At 45.9% G+C, this 21,898-nt stretch overlaps 1 long non-coding RNA gene across 1 annotated transcript; it reads left to right on the top strand.

Annotated features, from left to right (window-relative positions):
- Positions 1-252: 252 nt before the first annotated feature.
- Positions 253-12,176, top strand: LOC128340176 (uncharacterized). Its single transcript, XR_008313505.1, has 2 exons — positions 253-521; positions 11,997-12,176. It is a non-coding gene; the product is annotated as an uncharacterized LOC128340176 (long non-coding RNA).
- Positions 12,177-21,898: the final 9,722 nt, after the last annotated feature.

The raw sequence follows: 21,898 nt of genomic DNA, 5'->3' as shown, positions 1-21,898 counted from the left end.
TTACTTAAATCTACATAAGATTATTTTGTGTTTATGAGGGAAGCAGGTATAAAACAAATTTTCATAGAGAAGAAGGAAACATAGCAAAATCCTGGATTCCAGGGTACATAGTGTGGGGAAGAGTTGCTCTGGTCATCTTCAATATTCTTAAGGCTGCAGAAAACAAGGCAGTGCATAATAAGATGATCATTATGATGTAGTGCTTCAGATGGACTGTCATGCAAGATGTCATAATTGCTGGCTTGTGGACAATCAAGCCAGGGCTACCTTCAGCACACCTGAGGTAGTTCAGCACTACCAACCATCCACTCTCTGGCTCCATTTGGGGCAGAAATCACCATACAGATGATAAAGTAAAAGGAAGATGGCCCGATTCCGACGATACCACAGACATCGTAGCAAGAAAGGTGGCACCAAGAAAGGGCAGGGAGGGCAGGTACGGTGTGGCAAGCGAGGTGGCAAGAAGAAACGAGGAGGCGATGGAGGAGGCCATGGAGGAGGCCGGGGTGGCAAGAAAAAAGGTGATGGTCTATGATGGTCTATTATATTGATGATCTATTGTATCGATATCCTTCTGCAGGGGAGGAACATATTAATGAATTTGTTATGTTCAGTATATTCCATTCATATTCCGTGGACTCTTTTTGTCCAAGAGATAGTTTTGGACCAAATTTCCTCTGGTAACCAAAAGTATTTAAATGAGAGCAAAAGGAGTATTGCATGCTGAGACATCCATGTGACCTCATAGGGTTAGAATTAAAGTTCTAAGAAGGACTAGAATGGGTGAAGATCACTAGTGCTATTCTATAACTTTTCCCATTTTGCCTGATAAAATCAGTTCTGTTCTGCCCATTCTCTGGCAGTTTAATGACATGTTTGGATCTTGGTGCATATGGAGTTTCTTTGCAGCGTCACTGAATTTCTTGTGCATCTTGTGTTTTGGAACTTGTAATCCTGACATCCTTGTGTTTATGCATAAGGGTGCTGAAGTCAATGAGGTTTTATTTCGCACTTGCCTATGTTCATCATTATACATGCTGGATGTTGGAGGCATTGCTGGCAAGGGAGGAGTAGAAAGCAACAGCAGCACCTCTGTATCCATCTCAGTCTGCAGTTCCCACTCCGGGGCCAGCAGTGGACGTGGTGTAGATCTGGAGTTCCTTCCTCATGCAAAGAGCAGGGGTGATACAAGAAGTTTAGCTGCCTGGGGCAAAGGACAATATGACCCATCATCCCTTCTGCAGGCAGGTGCACCCGTGTTGATGGCCTTGCCACCCCTCCCCCCACACCTGAGGTGACTGCTTCACCCTGCCTCATAAAAGGCTGTCCCGGGCAAGGAGACTTTGGGGCTATTTACATGACCATGCATGCGGCAGGCAGTTGGAATGGCTGGGCCCACTCACTCCCCCCACCCCAGATGAGCAACCAAGTGTTGCTGGGAGTGCGATCTGTGCTGTGCCACACAGTGTGGAGCTCCGGAGGTCAGGACCATGCGTCCCAACCTCTTAACATCCCATAATGCACTGTGCAACATGTGCAGTACATTGGAGAATTCCTCGAGGAGATGGGAACTCTAGCCCCCATCTCTGTGTCCGCTTGGGCTGAACTCAGCCTGAGAGAACACCCGATCCCAGAGCCAGGGATAAGAGTACGCTCATGCCTTTAACCCAGGCTAAAAGCTAGGTTAAAAAGCTGGGCTGGGTGGTGCTGCCCCACTGGGATTGGGCCCAATCCCAGCGGTTCTCACATCAGCCTAACCCAGGCTGGGTTTCCCTAGCCTGGGTTAGGCTGCAGGTGAGAACAGCCGCTTCTTCTCCTTCTCCTTCTCCTTCTCCTTCTCCTTCTCCTTCTCCTTTCCTTCTCCTTCTCCTTCTCCTTCTCCTTCTCCTTCTTCTGGCAGCCAGAGATGGAGAAGCTCTTATTTTGACAAAGAGTGCATTCCAGAGCCCTGGGGCAGCCACAGAGAAGACTTGGGCTTGAGTCCCAGGCCTACATAAGAACAGCCCCGCTGGATTGGGCCCAAGGCCCATCTAGTCCAGAATCCTGTTTCCCACCAGATGACACTGGAAGCCTACAGCAGGAGTTGAGGGCATGCCCTCTCTTGCTGTTACTCCCTTGCAACTGCTGCTGCTCTTCTTTTTGAGTCAAGAATAGAATTTGAAGCAAATTGGGGGTGGGGGGCAAAAGCTGTCAAATGTATGATGTCTAATGAACTTACACAGAGCCACCTAATGGCACAGCAGGGAAATGCTTAACTAATGAGCAGAAGGATGCTGGTTCAAATCCCCACTGGTACTATATTGGGCAGCAGTGATATAGGAAGATGCTGAAAGGCATCATCTCATACTGCGCTGGAGGAGGCAATGGCAAACTCCTCCTGTATTCTACCAAAGAAAACCACAGGGCTCTGTGGGTGCCAGGAGTTGAAATCGACTTGATAGCACACTTTACTGTAATGAACGTACACAGGGAAAAGTGAAACACAAAGGTTACAAAGATACAATACTGACACAGATAAATGTGGGAATAAGGTTCCATATGAAATCAGAAATATTCAGTTTATTGTTAATGACCTTGGGCTTAATCTGCATAACCTATATCCCGATCTTCTTGATCACCCTTGTGATCAAGATCACAGAATGTGATCACCCTTACTAATAGTAGCTAGAATTGATGTTGATAAATATTGGGAAGTAATCTTCTGTCATTATTAGGCAACTATATGGAATTATAGATCACAATAGGCAATGAAAAAACTGGCACACTTGTTGGTACAATTGTAGTGAATGACACACAGTGACAGCTCAACAGTGTGGTTGGTGATGTCATCCACCCCAATATAAGATGGTGGACACGCAGACATTTGAGCTAACTTGTGAACCGCAACTGGGCTAACTTGTGAACTGCCTAACCGATTTGAACCAAATTTGCTACAAGCATAGGGATATACAGTGGTGCACCCAGGCAAACTGACCACTCCTGCTGTGAGGCCCCCCCTGCTGCAAGCCCTCCTCCCTGTTGCTGCTGCTGCCAAATGTTTGAGGTGAAAGTGGGAACTGATTTGAACCAAATTTGGTACAGTTGTGAGGACACATAGGGACACATCAAACGCATAGTTTGTGATGATGTCATCCATCCCAGTTCAAGGCGGTGGATGTATTAACATTTGAGATGCAAGCAGCTATCTTGTGGACTGCTTAACTGATTTGGACCAATTTAGTTCAGTTGTAGGGATAGTGAAAGGAAAGTAGGCAGATAAATTCTTATTAGAACAACTTGTTTTATATTCAATATGAATAATAAAAAATACAAAATACAGATGCATTCTTATGAAGACTGCAAGCACTACAGTCCTAGGAGATATAGGACTAAAATGTTAAAATAGAATAAAGATGTATCTCATTTAGAAAGGTCCTTATGGAAATTGGAGAGATTAAAAAAGGAAGAATGAAACATGGCCTTCAGATATGTAAAAAAGTACTCTGATGCAGAACACCACATATGTGGACATGCCACTTGTCCTCATGTGGCTGCCATTTTAAGTATACCATGCCTGTATGCTGCCGCTGAATATTATGGAAAAGGAAACCATTAAAAAAAAAGACTTGGTCAAGTACAGGCCTATTCTGTTCCAGAACAGGGGGTGTTTATACCCAAGTTAAGGGTTTTATGAGTTGTCAGAAACCAATCCAGCCTCCCCTCCCTCACCAGGGCTTCAACCTGGTACATTGCTGCAACCACACTGCATCTTGGCAGGCCCATTACTCTAGATAGGGGCCTCTCCAGCATTCACCTTAGGGCATCCACCAACCTGCTTGTCTCCTCCTCCACATCTCATCCTGCTTCTACTGGATGGGGTCATATGCTGGGCACCTGAAGGGCAGCAGACTGTTGGATGCCCTAAGGTGAGACACAAAGCAGTGTGCAGAGGGGTAAACCAGTTGAAACATAGGGGTGACATCTAGACCAGTGTTCTTCACTGTGAGGCCCAGGGGCCAGTGGCAGACCCATCAATCCTAAGAGCAGCTCCCTGAGTAATTGTTTGCCAAAACCAAATACTCTGCACAGTTCTCTTAACATGTGGAGATGTCATGCACCACCAGGGATCCTCAGGAATGGCAGGGACTTGCCAGGTGCCATGGTTTAGGAGAATGAAGCTTAAGCAGTAGCTGTGGCAGTCAACGGTCAGGGGGTAGGCAAGGCAGCTTGTTCAGGCTGATCAGATTCTATAGCACATTCTCAGCTAACCTGAAATGATAATCTAGTGGGGAAAGTGCAAAGAGAGCCCAGCAGAGGCCCAGGTTCTGCTGCTGTCATGGTCCCCCCAGTCCTGCCTCCTGCATCTGATGTCAGGCGCAGGGCATGTTTAGCCATGCCCCCGCATCTGACGTCAGACTCAGGGTGCGTGATTTCGCTCCCGAATGGGGTTGCGTGGCCCCGTTGGGGGAGTTAGATCAGTCAGCGTTGTGTTCGCAGCATGGCCGGAGCAACTCTTCCTGCAAGGCAGGGAGAGTGCTCCAGCCACTCTGCAAACTCAGCGCTGGCCAACCTAACTCTTAAATGGGGCTGCAGGAGAGTCGCTCGGGCTGTGCTGCAAATGCAGCGCTGGCTGATTTCGCTTACAAGTGCAGCCCTGTTTGCAAGCAAAGCCACACCCCCTGCACCTGACGTATGACACAGGGTGTGTGGCTGGGGCACCAAGCACAGCCCCTGATTGGTGGCGGCCTGGGTTCTTTGAACCTGTTTGCTCGATGGTGGCTCCACCCCTGCAATGGGGTAATTGGATTGGAGTCAACATGAACTCCAGCAGGTCTATAGCAGGGCTCAAATCAAACTGTTGTCTCCAGCCAGGCTTTGGAGTCAGGTAGTTGCAAAAATATGCTTGTGGAGGGCCACACCCTATTCTGTTGCAGGCTGCAAAAACAAGCCTTTCTCTTGAGTAGACCTTCTGAGTGGTTTTATCCTTCCTCTTGAGAAGACCCCTTGGAAAGCAAATGTCTAGCAGCAAGGTGGACATTGCAGCAGTGGCTCTGTAGGGTTTTCCTAGCCTGGTGATGCCTGCAGAATTGGGGGCTCAGAGGGGACTCTGCGGAGCTGTGGAGTTGGCATTTGCCTGTGTGGGGCCTCTACAGCTAGGGGTTCATGGGGGATAGTAGGAGATGCCTGGACCTCCAGCACTCTTCTCAACTGAAGCAGGGGATGGCCTGAGAGCCTCCAGTGGTGTATCTGGTGTAGAGGCAGCACACCCTCCTTAGAGCCTTCTGGATGGGGGTCTTCTGGGATTTCTGGCAATGGTACCATAAGGGGGTTTCCATCGGATACCGTAAGGGCAATTTTTCCAAGGTCTTCAGGCTGGGACTCCTCATCAGAGGACGTCCCCTTGTCTCCACACAGGGCACCACAAGAACCCTACCTATCGTTTGGGTGGATCCTGACAGGACACGACTATTCCCACAATTGCCACACTTTGTCCAGCTCCAGGGGGGTCCTTTAAGGGAAACTGAGCCCTCTTGAGCACCTGCACCTTCTTGCAAGGCCTGCATGGAGTGCTGGGAAGTCTAGCACTTCCCAGTACTTTCCTCCTAGAGCTCTTAAGAGAGGGCTCTCTCGGTCTTTGGGGTCCCTCCCAGCACTGTGAAAAGTGCAGTACCATAAGGAGTTTAGCACAGTGGGAAGCAGCTCTCACTTTAGAGGGTTTTTATTTTTGCTGAAGTGGCTCCCACTTGAAAAATGGTGAAGATCACTGATCTAGACTAAGTTCCTCAATACTATTACTCAGAAGTTATTATGCACAACATAAGGCTTGGGGACTGGAGCTGGCCATTGGAGACTGCTGGCCCTCAGGTTGGAAAATCCTCCTGCAACAGCAGGAGCCATGAAGAGCTCTTGGCAGCTGGGCACTCGAGATCAGCTGAGATGCATGTGGCAGAGATGAACTGACAAGGAAGTGAGCCATTTGCTGCTGCCTGAGCAGCAGGAATGGATGGAGTGGGCTCGAACAGCAGCCGGCGGCGGCATCAGGCAGCACAGCCCTTGCCTGTGGGCTTCCCAGAGGCATCTGTTGGGCCACTGTGTGAAACAGGATGCTGGACTTTTCTTATGTTCTTATGTCAAGCACACCCCAGAAAGGTGTGTGTTTTTGGTCAGTTCCCTCTTCTCCAAGGTGAATATCCCTGCTGGATCAGGCCCAAGGTTTATCTAGTTCAGCATCCTGTTTCACACAGTGGCCCACCAGATGCATCTGAGAAGGCCACAGGCAAGAACTGAGGACATGCCCTCTCTCTTGTTGTTGCTCCCCTGCAACTGGTATTTTGAGGCATCTTGTCTCTGAGGCTGCAGGTGGCCAATAGCCACCAGACTAGTAGCTATTGATAGACCTGTCCTCTATGAAATTGGCTATGCTTCTTTTAAAGCCATTCAGGCTAGTGGCCATCACCACATCCTGTGGCAGATAATTCCATAGATTAATTATGCGCTATGTGAAAAAGTACTTCCTTTTATTGGTCCTAAATTTCCTGGCCTTCAGTTTCATGGGATGTCCCCTGGTTTTAGTGTTGTGAGAGAGGGAGAACAATATATCTCTGTCCACTCTCTCTCTCTCCCCCATGCATAATTTGATACACCTCTATCACATCTCCCCATAGTCTCTTCATTTCCAAACTAAAACCCCAGATGCAGTAGCCTTGCCTCATAAGGAAGGTGCTCCAGGACACTGATCATCTTGGTTTATTTATTTATTCAGCATAGTTGCATACCTCCCACTAGTGAAGTCTCTAGGCTGTTCACATCAAAACAAATCAAGAAATTTTAAGACAATTTTTTAAAAAAAATTTATTAACATATTTTTATGCCGCCCCAAACCTATGTCTCGGGGAGGTTTACAACAAAATAAAAACAAAGTAAAACATTAGTTAAAACAAAAATGAAAAGTTTAATATATTACAACAATTTAAAAATTTTAAAAGAATATTTTAAAACAGCATTTAAAACCATTAAAACAATTTTAATTAAAAGCCTGGGTGAACAGATGTGTCTTTAAAGACTTTAAAAATGCTGTCAGAGATGAGGAGGCTCTTATTTCACTAGGGAGCGCATTCCAAAGCCCCGGTGCAGCAGTGGAGAAGGCCTGTCCCTGAGTGGCCACCAGACAAGCCAGTGGCAAATGCAGATGGACCAATCCAGCGGATCTCAGTGGGTGGTGGAGTTCATGACGAAGAAGGCATTCTCTTAAATACCCAGGGCCCAAGCTGTTTAGGGCTTTATAGGTTATAACCAGCACCTTGTATTTTGCCCAAAACATATCGGCAGCCAGTGTAGCTCCTTCAGTACAGGAGTTATATGGTCTCTTCGAGATGACCCAGAGACCAACCTGGCTGCCGCATTCTAGACCAACTGTAGTTTCCAGACTACATACAAGGGCAGCCCCACATAGAGGTCATTGCAGTAATCCAGTCTGGAGGTTACCAGCAGATGTACCACTGTTTTGAGGTTGTTCACCTCAAGAAACGGACACAGCTGGTATATCAGCCAAAGCTGATAGAAGGCACTTCTGGCCACCGCCTCAACCTGGGAGACCAGGTAGAGGCTTGGATCCAGAAGCACCCCTAGACTGCGTACCTGTTCCTTCCGGGGAAGTGAGACCCCACCCAGAACAGGCAGATCAAAATTGTCTCTCGAGTTCTGACCCCGCACAATGAGTGCCTCCATTTTATCTGTATTCAGTCTCAGGTTGTTATCCCTCATCCAGCCCATCACCGACTCCAGGCAGGCATTTAGGGAGGTTATGCTCTCTCCCGATGATGCTGACATCGAGAAATAGATTTGGGTGTCATCAGCATACTGATAGCACCCTGCACCAAATCTCCTGATGATCTCTCCCAGCGGTTTCATGTAGATGTTAAACAACATCGGAGACAATATGGAGCCCTGAGGTACACCATACAAGAGTTCAGATTTTGAAGAACAGCAGTCTCCAAGGGACACCATCTGGATCCTGCCCGATAGGTAGGAGCAGAACCAGTGCCTCCAACTCCCAACCCCTCAGACTCTCCAGAAGGATGCTATGATCGATAGTATCGAAACCTGGCGAGAGGTCCAAAGGACCAACAGAGTCACACTTCCTCTGTCCATTCCTAATTGGAGATCATCCATCAGGCCGACCAAGGCAGTCTCCACCCCATAGCCAGCTTGAAAGCCAGTTTGAAATGGGTCAAGATAATCAGTTTCCTCCAAGATTGTCTGGAGCTGGGAGGCAACCACCCTCTCAATTACCTTGCCCAGCCACAGAAGGTTGGAGACAGGCCTGTAGTTGCTCAAGTCCAAGGGATCCAAGGTAGGCTTCTTCAGAAGCGGTCTAATAATTGCCTCCCTAAGACAAGGAGGCATCCTACCTTCCCTCACAGAATTTAAAATATATAAAAGTTCAAATTAAAATAGCTACCCATAAAACCACTAAATAGCTAAAAGATTTAGCTGAAGAGATGTGTCTTCAGTTGTTTCCTAAAGGTCAACAGGGATGCAGCATCTTTAATCTCAGTGGGAAGTGTGTTCCACATCTCTGGAACAACTACAGAGAAGGATAGCCTCTGAGTCATCACCAGATGAGCTGGCAGCACCCTCAGATGAACCTCCCCTGACGTTCTTAATAGGCAGCATGGTTCATAACGTAGATGGTGTAAAGTACCCTGGATTCGGGCCATTAATGGCTTTCTGTTACTTTGTGTTTTTCCTGTAAACCTATTGGTAGCCAGTGTAGTTCTTTTAAAACTGGAGCAATATGGTCTCTTTGGGACATCCCTTAGACCAATCTGGCAGCACAGTTCTGCACCAATAACAGTTTCCGGACTATGTACAAAGGCAGCCCCATGTAGAGTGTATTGCAGTAGTCAAGCCTGGAAGTTACCAGCATGTGCACCACTGTCCTGAGGTTACTCACTTCCAGAAAAGGGTTGCCCTCATCTACACCTTTTCCAGTTCTACAAGGTCCTCCCTGGAAACTGTCTTACAACACCATCCTGTGCACATTCACTTGGAAATATGTCCCATGGTGTTCCCAGTAAGGCTTACTCTCAAGTAAGCACGCTTAGGATTGCAGCCTGAAAGCCACAGCGATTTAGGGAGAGAAAAGGACCTGGCATTTGTTTGAGGCTGGCATGCCCTCCTGGTGCCTAGCTCACTGAGCAGAGACAGGGCCTATTTTCTGGCCACTGTCCTTGGTTAAAATTATGGGTCCCTTAATTGTGTGTGTGTTGGGGGGGGGGGGTAAGATCCACAAATAGCGAAAAATTGCTTTCATTAATATTGTTAATTAATTTTAATATCATAGTGCACTGAAAATTTATTTTGGCCACAAGCACACAAAGTCATGGTTGGTTCTGGCCCACCAGAGCGTTTGAGTTGTGCACCCCTGCTCTATAAAGGGCTACTTAATTTCAATAGGACTATTTAGGAGTAATGTAATCTGGCTGTCAGGCCATGTTTTTGGCAGTTCAGCAGTGCACTGAGTACGGAGTCACCCTCTTGAGAGAGACAGCTACATTGACTTAAATATATAACTTATCCATGCAATCGGGCTCTGTACCAGAGGACTGGAGAGTAGCAAATGTAACACCGATTTTCAAAAAGGGATCCAGGGGCGATCCAGGAAATTACAGGCCAGTTAGCCTAACGTCTGTTCCAGGCAAATTGATGGAAAGCATCCTCAAGGATAAAATTGTAAAGCACCTAGAAGAACCAGCCCTGCTGGGAGTGAGCCAGCATGGCTTCCACAAAGGTAAATCTTGCCTCACCAACCTTTTGGAGTTCTTTTAGAGTGTCAACAAGTGTGTGGATCAAGGTGATCCAGTTAACATCGTATACCTGGACTTCCAAAAAGCTTTTGACAAAGTTTCTCATCAAAGACTCCTGTGGAAACCTAGAAGTCATGGGATAAGGGGACAAGTACACGTGTGGATTGCTAACTGGTTGAAAGACAGAAAACGGAGGGTAGGTATAAATGGAGAGTTTTCACAATGGTGGGATGGAAGAAGTGGGGTTTCCCAGGGATCTATACTGGTACCTTTTAATTTATTCACAAATGATCTAGAATCAGGAGTAAGCAGCAATGTGGCCAAATTTGCAGATGATACCTGACTCTTTTGGGTAGTAAAATCCAAAATGGATAGTGACGAGCTCCAAAGGGATTTCTCCAAACTGGGGGAGTGGGAGGCAAAATGACAAATGTGGTTCAATGTTGGCAAGTGTAAAGTGATGCACATTGGGATGAAAAACCCCAACTTCAAGTATACATTGATGGGATCTGAGCTGTTGGTGACTGACTGGGAAAGGGATCTTGGGGTCATGGTGGACAGCTCGTTGAAAGTGTTGACTCAATGTGCGGCAGCTGTGAAAAAGGACAATTCCATGCTAGGGATCATTAGGAAGGGGATTGAAAATAAAATGGCTAATATTATAATGCCCTTATACAAAACTATGGTACGACCACACTTGGAGTACTGTGTACAATTCTGGTCACACATCTAAAAAAGGACATTGTAGAACTGGAAAAGGCACAGAAGAGGGCCTGTGAGGTGTGGAGAAAGTGGATAGAGAGAAATTCTTCTTCCTCTCCCATAACACTAGAACCAGGGGTAATCCCATGAAATTGATTGCTGGGAAATCTAGGACCAACAAACGAAAGTACTTTTTCACATAACGCATAATCCACTTGTGGAATTCTCTGCCACAAGATGTGGTGACAGCCAAGAACCTGGATGGCTTTAAGAAGGGTTTGGATAACTTCATGGAGGAGAGGTCTATCAACGGCTACTAGTCGGAGGGCTGTAGGCCACCTCCAGCCTCAAAGGCAGCATGCTTCTGAGTACCAGTTCAGGGGAGTGACAGCAGGAAGGAGGGCATGCCCTCCCTCAACTCCTGCCTGTGGCTTCCAGCGGCATCTGGTGGGCCACTGTGCGAAACAAGATGCTGGACTGGATGGGCCTTGGGCCTGATCCAGCAGGGCTGTTCTTATTACTTCACACAAGAAGTAGCTCTGCACCCTGGGCTGCTTGTGCAGCATTGTAGCCTAAAGAAACTGTAGTGATGCACAGATAACACTATTAGCTGTGGAAGAACGAAATAGTATTTTTGATATATAATATAGACTATGGTGAAACTTTATTATAATAAATTTAAATAATAATTATAAATTGATAAGATTAAACAGTTTTTTAAAAGTGAATGAAAAAGTCAAGCTTACCAAAAAAAAGGGGGACATGATGGAAAAATAATAGATTTGTAAAGTTCAAGAAAACTAGTACAGTAGAAAGGGTGCTGTGCTAGAACCTTTCTCCTGGATGTGCTTTTCACTTATAGGTTTTTGTTAAAGATAGGGAAGCATGCAGAAATGGCATCTCCCACCTGCAGTCTAAAGTGGTATGCTCCACTCTACCACCTCAAGATTCTATCACATCTGCTGAGTGTGTAGTGTGTCTGTGTCTGTGTCTGTTAGCAGTTTATGAAACAAATGGGTGTGATGATGGTTTAATGATATAAACCTGCTTGCAGCTCAGTTCTCCAATCAGCCCACTTTCAGAAAATTTATGGGTATGTTACATTTAGATGCAGAATGCATAAATGTATGTCTGGATGTATGGCAAACAACAACAACCCCCAAACAACCCATCACTGATTACTACAATGAGATATTTAATTTCTTGGTAACAGTTATTTGTCCTTCTAGTACTCAACATTTCAACTATATAGATTACCTCAACTGTAACATTTTCTGTGGCAGAAATATGTATGTTCTTCAGTAAAATTACTGCTACCTGTCCACTGATCACCCAAGATAAGAAGGTCTAGAAAGCAAACAAGCTGTCCTAGGGCTTGTTAGGCACTGTAACATGGAAGTCAATTGAGAAGAACTAGATTTCCTATTTTTTGGACTAATTTACTGAGAGATGTCAGCATATTTATCGATGTGCAGACATATTTAATTTTTCTTTCTCTCCTTCAAGGTCGTTACCACTACAGGAGGTGTGTGTTGTACTAATCTGGCCTATCTGGAACCGAAGAAACCTGCCTGGTGACAAGCAATCTTTGTCTGAAGTGACAGCAGTTTCCAACCAAAGCATCACCACTCTGGAGCAATGTTGGAGAGAGCATTTCCAATTCAATTAAAGCTTCTGTGGTTGGAATTTGTGTGGCATCTTTGCTTCCTCTGTTGCAACCAGGAGCAGAGTGAGGCTGGTGGCAGCCTGTGTGCGGCTGCCGCCGTGGCCCCCTGGCCCCGCCACCATGTCTGACATCAGATGCAGGGGGCGCGGTCTCCCTTCCAAATGGGGCCGTGTGGCCCTGTTTGGAAAGGAGATCGGCCCGTGCTGCATTGGGCAGTGAGGACTGGAGTGACTCTCCCTGACTTAAAGGCAGGGAGATCCATTCTGGCCATGCTGCCAATGCCTCGTGGGCCGATCTCTCTCCTAAACGGGGCCGGTTTCGGCTCCAAACAGGGCCACACAGCCCCGTTTCGGACCAAAATAACGCCCCCGCGTCTGACGTCACACACAGGTGGTGTGTCTGGGGCTGCGCTCGCAGCCCCTGATTGGTGGCAGCCCGGGTTCTTGAACCCGTTCGCCCAATGGTGGCTCCGCCCCTGGTTGCAACTAGTCTCTTCATCTTTGTGATTTGTGTTTTTGTTGAAGAAGTTACATATCTCTCCCCCACCCCCCATCCCACCCCCAATGATGATAATATGGACTTTCTGGAAAAATTTGATTCAGAAATTCAAATTTACAACTGGGATCTAATTTAACATATTTCTTTGTCTTCTGTTGGGTAAGCAATAAAAAGTATGCCATTCTAATGTTATGTGTTGTATAAATATCTGTCGTCCCCCCCGCCCGATAAATTTTATGGGGGGGAAACTTGATCAGGGAAATAATTCAACATTGCATAATTAGTGTGATTTAAATATTGTATTCAACTGAATTAAAAGTTTTCAAAGGAAATTATTTTTACTGCAATACTTGGTAAATATTTTAATACAAGTCAATTCAATAGTATGTACCACCCTTACATTGTTTTAACTTGAAGAATGAAAACATGAAGACACTGAGAACTATTACAACACTAATTTTACATGCCATTCTGTTACTATAGCTTATAAACAATTGATTTTTGGAGACAGATTTTTTTTTCCCTGTGAAAAAACACTGCAGCCATTTCTGGAAGATGTTCAGCCCCACATTGCTGCCCTGTGTAGAAGTTTAATGGCATTTTTATCATACTTTTAAAAAGCTATAATCTGCACGCCAGTCACACTGGAGGACGCCTCAAGAATTTGTTTGATGAGCAGAATGGCCTTCTGGGTTCACACCAGTGTATACCTGCCTTTTCTAACTTTGCACAGGGGATGTCCCTAGTAGGCTACTCCGATAATTTTTATTCAGAAAAAAGAATGGTCTTGAGGGGATATAGAAAGGCTCTTACTACATTGAATTGGAGCATGCTAGCCGATTTGTGAGTGAGATGTACATACTAGTAAATACCACTGATACTCTATGCAGAAATACAGACCCCATGGCTAATACAGACTCTGATCCAGCAGAAGTTAGTAATGGGTAAGTCACATCCAGAATAACACTGTCTGTGCACTACAGGGAAGAGATGATTTTCACCAATCTCCCTTTCCCTCCGGCAGAGTTGCCAGAACCTAAGGGGTGTACTTGTGGGTCAAATGGGCCGTAAACCAGAATTTGGCTTTTTTAAAGCCAAATCTGGCCACCTAGCTCTGTAGCCCAAGGTGCCTCTTGAAGATTCTCCCCAAGGTTTGTGTAGCCTTGAGGGATATATTTTTGGAAGGCGCAGTAGGCTACAGAGGAAAGGGGAGAGGTGAAAATATTGTGTGCACACAGCACTTGTAGTGTGCACACAGCATTACTCTCGAAGTCAGTCACTTAAAACAAGGGGACTTGAGTGAGACAAAACAAATGTATTATGTTTGTATCAATGGGCTATCAATGGTCACAAGAAATCTTAGCTGGATTGGGGCCACAGTGCCCTATCCTGATTTGAACTCCATTCAAATAATAATAATAATAATAATAATAATAATAATAATAATAATAATAATAATATAATATATAATATAATATAATAATAATTATCTATTATTATTATTATTATTATTATTATTATTATTATTCCAAGTTTTTAGTGCTCCATATAGTACTTCATTAAATAGGTAGTAACTAGAAACCTTATCCTAATGTTCCTAAGCACAATGATCCAGTTGTCTGGACAACTGTTTCACCACTCCTTAGCCATCGTCCTGGCGTATCTTAATCAGGGCTTTTTATCTTTTTGCTTATTTGCTTTGTTACACTGATTGTGCAAACATCCACTTATTCCATGATCTTCACAAAAGGGACCTATTTTCAACACTGTTATTTTTTATTGCTTTGAATACTGATTTCTACTTGTCCTTACATAAACATCCCTCCCCACTTTCCTTTTTAGATTTCAAAATCTAAAACCTGGCAGATTTAGGGCCAAACATAAACACAACATAACTCCAAATGCACTTGCAACTAAAGTTCTATGATTCTATAGGAATGCTGTAGCAGATTTCTACACTGAGCAAAGAGTTGGCCTAGAAGACCTAGAAGGTCTATTCCAGCTCTAAAACACGATGAGGAGATTCTCACGGTCAGTAAAAAGTTGGCTAAGGGAGCCTAGCCCGCTTTTTGCTGATCATCTGCTGCCACGGGAGCCGTCCGGCTCTTGGCAGCAAACCCTCCTAATTCCCCCTCCCCTTAGCCAAGGTTAGCGGAGCGAGCACTCCGCGAACCCCATCTTCTTGATTGTGTATTGTTGTGGCGTGGCTCCGCGGCATGGCAACATATGAGGAGACCCCTGGTGGGAGGCTGAAACAAGCTTCCTGACCCTGGGGGTCTCTCCAGGATGCCCTGCACGCTTGCGCTTGCGCTTGCGCAGGGCATCCTGGAACTTCTGGGGGCTGTGTGCCCCCCGATCCCTGCAGCCCCTGCCGGCTCTCTGATGAGATGGCTCCATGATGGAGCTGGCAGTTGTGTGGGCGGCCGATCTGGCTGCCCCGGGCTGTCTGGGGATCCTCTGCGGGGAGAGCGGGCTAATCCCACTCTCCCTGCAAACCCTCTGAAGGCCAGTCTCACCGCTCATGAGACTCACCTCTATGTTTTTGTGATTGTGTGGAGGCAAGGTAGGAGGATACACTACCTAGCTTTTCCTCCTACTTTGCTTCCACACAATCACTTCAATCACTTCTATCCAGGTTTTCTTCTTAACTTGCTTCCACCCAACTGAAAATTGGGAGCACACACAGCTCCCAAATCCGGGTAGAACACAGTGAGGCAGTTTACATGAGCAGCAGAAATTAGGCTAAGGGAGCCCAGCCTGGTTTCTGCTGCTTGTCTGTCGCAACGGGAGCCATGTGGCTCCCGGAGGCAAGCCTGCCTAAATGCCCCCCACTAAATGAGGTTAGCAGAGCGAGTGTTCCACTAACCCCATTTATTTTGTCATGTGTCTGCCATGGTGGACACACTCAGGGTGGGGGGGAGAGGAGACCCCAGGAATGCACTGAGCACTTTTGCTTCCCTGCACCCGACCCCCGGAGCTGATGGATGAGCCATGGCTGGGCAATGGAACATCTGAGCAAAGCTGCCGTTTGTCTGGATGGGCAATCGTGAAGATTGCCCAAATTGTGTAAAGACTGCCCTAACTGTGTGAAGAGCCTCATTTTTTGATTGCGTGGATGACCTCTATTGTGCAGTTTAGCTCTTTGCAGATTCAAATGAAGTACTCTTGGCCTTTTTTGAGAAAATCAACTCTAATCCAAAATACGAAGAAGGAAAGCATGTGTTGTCTGTAGACAATTTGTAATATTCAAAACCTGAGAAATCATGCTGCATAGGAATAAGAAGTATAATGTTATAAAAGCAAAGATGTGAAAACCATTTTGTTCCTACTTTTCTTTTTGTTACCCCCTCGCCCATTGTAAACTGAACACAACATGCTTTGGATTTTTAACATAGAAACATAGGAAGCTGCCTTCCATGGAGTCAGTCCATTGGTTCAGCTAGCTCAGTATTCCAGAGTTTCTCAACGTGTGGGTCCCCAGATGTAATTGGACTTCAGCTCCCATAATTCCAGACCAAAGGCCACTGGGGCTGGGGATTATGGGAGTTGAAGTCCAATAACATCTGGAGAAACCCTGGTCTACACACGTTGAGAAACCCTGGTCTACACAGACTGGCAGTAGTTTTTCCAAGGTCACAGGCAGGAGTTTCTCTCAGCCCTTTCTTGGAGGTGCCAGGGAGAGAACCTTTGCCTTTTCAACTTTTATTTTGTATTGATGGTCCTGGCTGACCATCCTGTCCAGTGCTGTATGTGTATAGCCAAAGGAAGCATGCGTGCAGCAGCTCTGTTCCTGGGCCAACAGCACTGGCGCTCACATGAAAGAGAGGCGAATTTCCACCAATCTCCCCTTCACCTGGAAATGGTCTCTGCAACCTACAAATTACACAAGTTGAGAGATGTAGAGCTGCACAACCTTCAGGGATGTATTTAGGAATTGCACAGAGCTCTTCCAGGAAAAGGGGAGACTGGTGAAAATCGCTTCCTTGCATGAGTGCCCATGCAGCTGAATCAGCAACTGAACCTCTACACATGCCCAACTTCAGTCAGAAATTCAGAATATCTGCCACTGTATAAGAATTGTTCCCTGTATTTGAAAATTAGATACTCCTCCATGTCCTGGTGGTGTTTCCAAATTGGCTGCTACAGGATCAAAAGGAAGCACTCTGTTATTCTGATGCATATTATCTCAGAAACTGGGAAAGAGGATGCTGGCCAGTGAACAGATTTTTTTTTTTTAACGGTCTTGGACACTCTAGTAATGGAACAGTGATGTGGCAGCAGGTTACGTAATGATAATGACTGCTCACACCAAAAATGTTTGGCTGAACAATATTGACACATAGATATCAAATAGCCTATATAAAAATTCATGATTTCTTCAGTATTTGATGTACTTCAGCTTTGGTAATTTTAAAAAACACATAAAGGAATATGTGTGTTCCAGCTACACTCTCAGTAAACTAAACTTTGTAAGTTTCTGTTTTTTCCATGAATCTTTCTGTCTTCTGTTCCATAGTTGCACATTTATTCAGCATTTTAAATCACCCCCGCTCCCCACCAATATCTTGTTTTTCAATATTTCCTCTGTCACTGTCTGTTTCCATGGACATCTTTGGGACATCCTCTCTCCTTCTTTGCTCTTGGCACTTTCCCTGCTTTTTGTAGTTGTGCTCTGTGTACCTTAGCTCTCTTGATTTCCTCAGTAACTGAGGAAACTCAGTATAGCGTTTCTATATTGTTATGTGTCTTTTCTCTCTCTTTGACAACATAGTTTCAACCATCACTTTATTTTGGAAACATTCAGGTTTCTCTCTCCGATTTCTTTCCCGCCAACAAATTTTAATAAAAAGCTTCCTTTAACTAAATTGCTTCTATCAAATGTTCCTTTTCTTCTTTGCACAGGTTCCAAACTGAAAACATTCACCCTCCACATTTTCTATTGATGTTCTATATTTCCCTTTTATTTATTATTTATTTATTTCCTACATTTCTATACTGCCTTTCTGCCTTGACAAAGGCACCCAAAGCGGTTTACAGTATTAAAAGAAGCAAATTACAGAACATTTAAAAAGTTGTCTCAGACTGTTGGTCTTTTCAGGAGCTGAGGGAAAGAGCTCCCTGGCCTGGGTAGGTGCCTCCTTTCTTGCCTTCCTCTCAGGGCACACAAATTTGAAAACCCTTCAGGTTTTGTTTTCACAACACAACCTTCCTCACACAGACTAGTCCTGGGGTTGACACTGAATAGAACTGTGTGTAAAGCAAACTTTGTGCTCAGCTCCCTCCCCCTGATGTGTGAGGTGGAGTGAAATCCCCTGGGTTGACTTTCCTTGCATTTGTGCACAGCCCTCAGTTCTTGTTGCTTAAACTGCATGTGTATGCAGAAGCTTTAAACTGCATGTGGATAATTCAATTATTTTTTTTTTTATCGTTCTTGTCTTTCCCTTTCCACCTTGCTGTGAATCTTGTGCTACACACCAAAAGTACATTGCTCTCACCATTTCCTCTCTGAAATAATGCCCCTTGAATGGAAGATTGAGGAAAGTGCATTCAAGCAGCAAGCTTCCCTACTGATAATGTAATTCCTCTGCCTCCCTCCAAGCAACTGTTCTTTATGACACTGATTGTAATATTACACTTTTGGGAGAGGGCTTGTATGCCAGGGTTTCCCCGTTATACTGAGACTTCTGCCACTTCATGACATTTATTCTAGTGCAAACAAGTTGTAGTACAGTGAATGGCATGGTGCCTGCTTCAGTTTCAAGCTGCAGTTCCCAGCCGTTTTCCTTTGGGGTCCATCTCATTGATTTTAATAGGACTATGCTAGATATAGCCGACAACCCTCCAGGTTTGGCCTAGACTATTATCAACACCCATCTCCAGTTTATTACTGAAGGCAATCCTGGTTATTGTAATGGCTTGAAATTCTGAAAAAATGTTTTGGGGGGAAAATCCTAAGGAAAGGTTTCAGTCAGAGTTGGCAGCCCTAATGCTAGAGCTAATGAATTGTCACCCCCAGCTGAAATCAAAAGGGCAGAACCTAATGAACAAGAAATGGGAGAGAGGTTAGCCAGTTGTTTTATGGCCACTCTGAGTCAATTTGTTATCCAAAGACATAAATGAGTGCAAAGGTTTGGACAGAGTGATGGGTTAAAGGTCAGGGGTCAAGGAGCTAATGGTGTAGAGTGTCATGATGAACCCAGAGTCAGACACTGAGGAGTCTCGGGATGAAGTGGCCATTCACCCTGAACCTGACATTGAGGAGTCCCAAGATGAAGTGGTCATGAACCTAGGCCTGACACAGATGACTTGCTGGATGAGGTGGGGTTTAAGGGCCCCTCAGCTCCATCATCAGAAACACCTGTACCTACTAACCCCCTCAATGCACCCTTACCCTTGTCTGAGGACAAAGCAGAGACACCACAATCCCCACCAGCACTTAGCTAACTCCACTGTAGCTAGCACTTGAGAAATGGCACAGCCCCTTTAAGGCCTGGAATATTTCAGGGTTGGGTGGCACTTCATTGCTGGCTCTTTACTTAGAGCTTCAATTTGCCTCTTTTGTTTTCTGAAGCAATTTCATTGTGGATGTGTTCTGCTTTGTTTCTGTTCCTTACTCTTCTTGGATTCCTGGCTCGATTGACCTTGACTTTCTTTGCTCCTGATAGATTGGCTTCTGGCTTCTGACCTTCTGCTTGTTTGACCTCAACCTTGCTTGTTCTGGATGGAATGATTATTGGCTCCTGACCCTTGGATTTGGTGACCTTGGCTTGAATTGCCCTGCCCAGGTGCAACAGCAAGGAGCTGCCATGAAATGACATAAAGATAATCACACCATGTTGTTAAAAGATGCTTTTATTAAGACTGCCATTCACAAGCCCAAGATAAGCCTTCACAGCTCTCCCCCTCACATACAAGTGTTCTCATCAGCTACACAAATGGTGAAGGATGGAACTCATTGAGGCAGGTCCCACAATCAGTGAGATCTGCCTCCAGAGGGTTTGCGGGGAGAGCGGGCTAAGCCTGTTCTCCCCGGGCGGCCAGATTGGCTGCCCACATGACCGTCACAGAGCCGGTGGGGGCTTGAGAGCTCAGGGGCCATGTGGCCCCTGAACTGCCGGCTCCATCTGCTCACATGACTGCTGGCTCCATCATGGAGCCGGCAGGGGCTTGGGAGTTTGGGGGCCATGCAGCCCCCAGGAGATCCAGCATGCTCTGCGCAAATGCTTGTACCTACTAACTCCCTGGAGAGACCTCTGAGCTGGGAGGCTGCTGCCTCTCCTCATGAGTTGCCATGGTGCAGAGCCGCAGCATGGCAACACACGATCGTATAGCCCAGGTTAGTGGGGCGCTCGCTCCGCTAACCTGGGCTAAGGGGAGGGCTTCCTAAGTGGGTAACCCGCTGTGAGGCAACCGGGCTCACCTGCAATCCCGATGTTCCTCATGGTCTGCTAAAATCGGGCTAGGCTCCCCTAGCCCGATTTTAGCTGATTGTAAGAATAGCCTCATTGTCTACATTTTCCACCTTCACCAATTCATAAAACCATAGTCATTTCTGCCAGAAGGGAAGGATTCACAAAATATCAGGGGGTATCAAAGAAGACACGATGGGTCTAGTTCCATTCTTTCTTACTATATGCATGGTTGTCCTGTGTGGGGAATGGGGCCCAGAGCAAATATATGTGCATGGATTCCCAGCCACGCCCCTCATGTTGACAGGTGGTCATTCAGCTTCATTCGCTGTGTGTGTTTATTTGTCCTCTATAGGTAATTTAACAAGAAGCCAACTTTAACTGAGAAACAGTAGTTTGATATTTATTACTAAGGGAATGTACACATCAGATTCTGAGATTCAATCTGAGGTTGAATCAAATTGCAGAACCATCATTCATTCATTCATTCATTCATTCATTTGATTTCTATATCACCCTTCCAAATATGGCTCAGGGTGGTTTACACAGAGAAATAACACATAAATAAGATGGATCCCTGTCCCCAAAGGGCTCACAATCTAAAAGAAACATAAGATAGACACCAGCAACTGTCACTGGAGGTACTGTGCTGGGGGTAGATAGGACCAGTTACTCTCCCCCTGCTAAATAAAGAGAATCACCACATTAAAAGGTGCCTCTTTGCCAAGTTAGCAGGGGTTAATTCGTTGAAAACAGCCAGCTTGGCCAGCTGTCTTGATGAATCACCTGAATTGATTTGAGCACCATTTTGAGGCCTGTTTTGCTGGGTAAATGGGCCTCAAAATAGCACTTTTTTCCAGGCCTAAAATGGTGCTTTCCCCCCCAGGAGACCTGGTCTACCAATAAGGTTCAGTGAGAAGACCAGTCCTCCAATCTGGACTCTGCCTATCTTGGATGACTGATCTACCCTGTAGACCAGTCCTCCAAGGCAGGCAGACATGCTAAGTCTTCTTTGATTTGATTTGATGTCAATTTGATTTGAGGTACAATCAGCAAATTGCTCCGATTCTACCTGAATCTATTCAAAGTGGAATTGAATTTCACACCCCTATTTATTACCAACTAAACATAGGTTAAGAAAACAAACAGACGAACAGTCTCTTATACAGAGAGAGGAAGAGCCTCTCAGTTTGTAAGACAAGGAGGCTATTCTCATGAGTGAGCAAAACTGGGCTAAGGGAGCCCAGTCTGGTTTTGCTCACTTATGAGAACCAGCGGGCTTGAGGGCGAGGCTGGTGGCTCCGTGGCAGCAAATCCGCCAATTTAGCCACTCTCTTATATGAGGTTAACGGAGCAAGCATTTTTCTGGTTGTGTGTCTGGACATTTTTCTGGTCATGTGTCTACTGTGGCTGCTTGCATACACTTGGGGAGAGAGGGGGAGGGGGGAATCCCAGAAATGCACCATGCATTTGCGAGATGCATTACTGGGGCTCCAGGGGGTGGGGCGGAGTGCTGCATGGCGGTGCTTCCCTTCACCCAACCCACGGAGCTGCTGGGTGAGGTGCAGGCAGACAGCAGGAGAGCCACCACTCATCTGGGCAGGTGATCCACCCGCCCAGAGCCCGAAGGAGGATCGTCTGTGGGGAGGTAAGTGCTTTCGGGCTTCCTCCCTGCAAAAGAGGGTAGCCCTTCCCACTTGATCGTGGAAAGAGCTTCAGTGTCTTTAGCAAATCTCTACAGTGTGTGCCCCTTCATCAGGCTCTGCAAGCCCAGCTTGTAGCCAGTTTGCTAGAAGGAGGGCTTGCAAGAGAGAAAGCAAGCCCTCTTTCTAGTG

This window comes from Hemicordylus capensis, chromosome 1 (genome assembly GCF_027244095.1).
Source record: "Hemicordylus capensis ecotype Gifberg chromosome 1, rHemCap1.1.pri, whole genome shotgun sequence".
NCBI classification, from domain to species: domain Eukaryota; kingdom Metazoa; phylum Chordata; class Lepidosauria; order Squamata; family Cordylidae; genus Hemicordylus; species Hemicordylus capensis.
This window is presented reverse-complemented; position numbering and strand designations above follow the sequence as displayed.